Raw genomic sequence first — 6,000 nt, 5'->3', positions numbered from 1 at the left:
ATTGCTCCAATCTTTAAAGGAGAAATCAACAGAAACAGATTCTCAAGACTTTGTTTCCTGGTATTTCAAAAGTAATGTGGTTTTTACACCAGAAGTCACACAGTTTATGAATTAGATTCTCTAAGTAGTAGGTAAATGCCAACTGAATCCAGCAAAATGAGAATGGAAGAAGAAACCAAGTGGATCCACACGTTTGGTTGCAATACAGTAGACATTTAGTTTGACAACATCTCAGGCAGCGCCTATGTGTCTGCTGCACCTGCAGAGCTCTGTGAGAAGGTTTGATTCAGAAGGCAGAGCCCAGAGAATTGGGAGAGAGGGGGTCATTGAGAGTCTTAAAACTTTAGCAGGATAAAAGCAGCTAGGAGAGACAGCTCCCCTTTTACTTTTCCTCCCTTATCTTTAGCTTCTTGTGATTCCTCCTTCCCTTCACCATACTGTTTTCATCACCATTCCCATTCCCTTTTCTCTTGTCTTTTTCTGTCCTTTCAACTTCCTTTTTATTCATTTCTGTAGCTTTCTTTTTCTATAACCTTCCTCCTTTCTTATTTTATCCTTGATTAATCTATTTCCTATTCTCTTCTCTTCAGTCTCTTCTAGATACCATTGTTCCCCTTACACAAGTGCAGAGAATGGTGTTCTATGTTTTCAGTCTGCTTTGTTCCAATGAAATTAAAACAAAGGTAAAGCAAATAACACTGAGACAGTACAGGAGCCTTACTTGAATATGAATGTAAAGATGTTTGAGGAGTTAGGAGGTCTCAGGATTATACAACTATGAAAAACCTACTTTTGACTATCCACTCTCTGTCGATAATGTGAAACCTTAAACTATTCCCCATTTCATTAGTATTCATGTCTTTGGCCCAGTTACAGAATGGGAAACTACATATTCACTCAGGTTATTCAACATTCCCTCCTAAACAGTACTGTCATGATGTGGGACGTCTCTCTGTATGTTGTGAATATGTTTTATTATCATTCATTAATAAGGAAGTTGATTTGACTAATAGCCAGGCAGAATAGATCTGTGTGCGAGATCCAAACAGAGATACAAAAAGAAAAGGGACAGAGTAGTTGGGGACACACTAGCAGCCACCAGAGAAGCAATATGTGAGGTAACAAGTCACAAGCCTCATGGCAAAATATAAAGAAATGGGTTAAATTAATTTGTAAGGACTAGTTAACAATAAGTTTGAACTAAAAGGCCAAACAGTTTGTAATTAATATTAAACCTCAGAGTGGTTATTTGGGAACTGGCATGAAGGAAAGAAGCCTCTAGCTACACTATCATGATCACAGAAATAGGAAGTAACCCACCTGTATAGTGGCATGCTATAAAATAACTAGTGCTATCAAGATTCTTTCTCAAAAACAATGCTGAAATCACATATAATTTTTTATTCTGTTGTTTAATTAAAGACTTTGTATATTTAGTCAAAACAAAAATACAAGAATGTCAAGGTAAGTTTACTTAGGATAGAACCTATTTTTAATCAATTTTGGACTAGAAATGTGGGTTCTCAGTATTTGGTGTGTGTGTCCTTTAATAGTTGTGTACTCAGTGATTAATTTTTTAGACTCTTTCTACTTATATTAATCAAATTATAAAATGTTTCACAGTTTTTCTTTTTTAAAACAGAGCATGTGAAATTAGCTGGAAGTAAAAGAAGTTAAACAAACTGCATAAATTTCTTTTAAGGTTTGGAGCCAATGGAAATGGGTCGTTTCAGTTCAAGCTTTGGGCAAAGATCCAAGACGATTACTATTTTGTCCAAACTGCTGCAGCCCTACTCACAATGCCAGTGGCCAGCTGTGTTGATACACTTGTATTTAATACATGTTTTATTGTGCTGCAGAGGGAGTGAGCTTGATTTCATTTTGTGCTCAAAGATTTTTTTTATCACAAACAGCATAAAACCATTCTGAGTTTTGTCACTAAATGTGATAGTTATGAATGATGACACTATATATAATACATATATGTATAATTAGTCTACAACTGATTGAAATACATATTTTACCTTACTTAGTTATAAAAATAGATATATTTCATCTAGGATTTATTATGCAATCATTTATCATATTAATCACTTTTATATTAAGTCATCAATTACTTGAATATGCTGAAGGATTCCAAATTACATTACATACTGATATGATGTCATTTGTTATTTTATATTTATGTAAAAGTAAAGGTAATAAAAATGTGACAGAGAGTGCCTATCCATATATATTAGCATTTATAAACATGCATTCATTACTTTATTGAGCACATAAAATTCAGAATCATTTTACTTCCATTTTATGGCCACATTATTATATGAATATGCTGCTTTCAATTATTTTGAAAACCAAATTCAACTGACTTTGATTTGCTCATCAAGAATAAAATATTTTGAGCCTAATAATTTATAATATCTTAGAATGTGTTGCCTTATCACATTAAGAATCAATTGTTAAATGGGTGCTGCCACTTATAAATTGCTTGCTCAATTAGGTCCTCCAGAGAAAGTCATTCTGGATTCAACTGCGGTTAAATGCAACAAAATTATATTATATTCCAAGACTGAAATTAAGTATACTATTTATTAAAATTAATGAAAATGTGTTTGTTGGTAGTCCAATCCATGGCAGACTCTAAGTGATCTGGAAAATCCATACAGTTACTACATTTAATTTGAAGTGTTCCCAAATTCTTCTGTAATATTGTTTTAATCATCACGGTATGTAGTGCTATGAATCAAAATTTGACAGTGTCAGTCTTCAATTCTTTTACATGAACATAATTCTGCAACCTCAGAGAACCTAGATCATATCTCCATTTCATTTTTATGACAACAAACCCATTCAGGGCTTCTCAGTACATAAATGATACATGATTTAAGTAAGGTACACATAGAGTATAGCATCATACTGTCCGTTTAGCACTGCACATGATGTGATTGTACCTCAGAAACTGAGAATATAACATAGAGTACTGGGCTCACTAGAGAATAATATCTATATAAACTCCCAAAATTTACTTGTTTCATCTCAAATTTTAAGCCTATTAAATAAGCCAATATGGTATTAATTCTAATTCCTTTTCATCTGTCATTTTTAACATCTCTCTGTCCTCAAACTCTGGTCAGAGAAGGGCAATTCCAGTAGGTGGAGTAATCGTAAAGCAAATACTCTCTGTGGTTCTAACTTTCTGCTTCTGTTGTTATGTTGGGTAAAAAAAAAAAAAAAGCATTAATCAGATGTGGTTACTATAGAATAGAAGTTAAAAATAAGTATAGAGGAAGTACTTCTTACTTAATAAATGCGTTGCTTGATAACAACAGCAAAAGACTTGCATTCTGTAGTCTTCAGTTTTCTTTATTTTGCACTATACTTTGAAATGTTTTATTAAGAACTTATATTTAGAACAAAAACACAAGCAAGCAGCTCATTATCAACAGACCAAATTTGACAGACAATTCCCAGAAAAGTGCAAAGGAAAATCAAAGAAGACAGACCCCTAACAAATTCAACTTTGGTTTCTGCTGGTTAAAACTTCAAGGAAGAACCTTATCTAATAAGGTCATGTGGCCTTGCTAACCAACACTTCTTGCAGGACTGTCACTGTCCTATGCAGAAACTCAGAGAGCTCTTTGGAAGTCGTGAAAGAGCATATGAAAATGTGGAAGGAGTGGTTGCACTTTATCCTTCTTACTGTTTCTCCTGGAAGTCAATTCACCATTTGCCAGTATTTTATTTACTGCATGTATACACACAGATAGATGATATTTAAACATATAGATAAATGATAGAGAGAAAGGTGGCAGCTATAGGAGACAGATATATGGATAAATAATTCAGTTGGCATTCTTAAAACTGAAGAAAGTGAATGTGAGCTCTATATTAGAACATTCTAATTAGAGCTCTACAGTTTCTACGGTCAGTCTCCACCACGAAACTTTATCAACGTGTACCTGGTACCCAAAGAAAATACCAGAGATTACTGGGTGGCAATTTATAGATGTGCCTGCTGCGGGCTTTCTATCTATTGTGCATTAAAGCAAGCAGCAAATGAGTACACCCAGATGTTCCATCTGGGACTCAGAAGAAGACTCTGAGGCTGTTTGCATGATTCTACTCTAGGCTACTGTGTGAAATATGTGAATTATATGACCAAAAACTCAAATTTGTACTCTCTCTCTCTCTCTGTTTCTCTCTCTCTATATATATATATATATGCGTGTGTGTGTGTGTGTGTGTGTGTATACACACACATTTGCAGTGAGGTAGAGAAATATATATTACCTCAAATTCTGGTCCAAGTTTAAAAGTATTCCAAAGAATTTTGTGTCTTAATGTTATGTATATTTCTTTCCCATAACTTCCTGAATATAGGCACTGTATTTTTGTTTACATAAGTAAAAAAGTATTGTTTTCAACTATTATCTTTATGCTTTATATTCATTGTCTCCTGCCAAATATTACCCGTAAAATAGTTTAACATTATAATTATGTCCCATCAGATGAATAAAAAATTAAAATATTCTACTAGTAATATCAAAATAACTTAATGTAAAGCAAAAATATTTATATTAATTCTCTCATATTTTTTCTTTTTAATTTTTGTATATGGTCTCAGTCATTTTGGTGGGAAGGTATACAGGATGTGAATTGTACACGTCTATATTCCATCTGACTTTACTTTAGGGACAATCAGTGGATAATCGAGCTACAGATTCCTTAATCCAAAAACACCTCTGAATGGGCATTTTCATTAGCATAATTGAATAGCTCAGAAGTTAGCAAAAATGCTTGAAGATGTAAACAAAAGTGAGTATTTAATCAAGACTACTCTTGATTCTCATTATAAATGTTTAAACAGAGAGAAAAATCAGTGCTTTCTTGTAAATATTTTACACCTCATAATCATCTTAATTTTTTTACTAATTTCTCATCTCTGTAACTCTACATTCCTCATAGAGACATACTGTCTTTTCTATTTTCTTTTTTAAAATGACAGCAAATTACAGAATTCCTAGAGAACCCATAGATATTTATTTCTTCATTTGGAAACACAAATAAATAGATATGCGTTAGTATTCAGGCATCTGTACTGGGCTGCCCTGGGAGTTCTGACAGGATACATCCTCAAAGAGTCACAGGGTTTCTCTGTAGCCTTGAAGCCTGTCCTGGAACTAGCTCTTGAGACCAGGCTAGCCTTGAACTCACAGAGCTCCACCTGCCCCTGCCTCTCTTTTAAAAGGGCCCTGCTCATATCCCCTCCCCCTTCTTCTCTTCTGCCACCCCTGTCATCATCAGAGATTGGTCTTCCCCTTCCTCCCCCCTTTTTTCCATTCCCTTCCCCCCAGTAAATACCCTCCATGTGAGCCCTATTGCAACAGTTTAAAAACATGCCGGATTTTGAAACTGCAACCTTGGTTCCCTTACTGAGAAAGGCTCTCCTACAAGCAGTTTGAGGCACATCAGGATCCTGGAACCCAACATACATGCAGTAGCCTTGCTTCCCCAACTAAGGGATCATTGGGCCCCTCCATCTAACACTGGCATGATTGATAGTCCCCTCCCCTTTCCCCACCTTTGGCACCTTTCTCACGAGTGGGGGTTCATTTCTTAAACATAGTTTCTCTCCTTTGACCTCACTAATTCCTGCTAGTAGACAACCATAACTCTCTCAGGCCCCAGCCCTTTGCATGAGGACTAGGGTGGCCTGCGCCTTTCTCGTTTCTTGAACCCTTCTGGCTTTGTTCTTCAGTTCTTCTTGATTGAGGAATCACCGAATGGCTTGTGCCTTTCTTGTGATTCTTGATTGAAAACAAAAAATGTATCTTGTTCTGCCTTACTAAAGGGAAATGAGCCTACCAAAAATCTGCTTCCCGGCACTTTATATCTTGATATTTTCTGGACTTTTGCAACATTCTGCCAGCGATCCTGATAGAAGGAGGCATCACCTTTACACTCTTCTGTTTTCCCCTTTTCCCAAATAAGCATCTCACA

The sequence above is a fragment of the Myodes glareolus genome, chromosome 2, assembly GCF_982192425.1.
Source record: "Myodes glareolus chromosome 2, mMyoGla1.1, whole genome shotgun sequence".
In the NCBI taxonomy this organism is placed as follows: Eukaryota; Metazoa; Chordata; class Mammalia; order Rodentia; family Cricetidae; genus Myodes; species Myodes glareolus.
The sequence above is the reverse complement of the archived record's forward strand: the minus strand, read 5'-3'. Positions refer to the sequence as shown.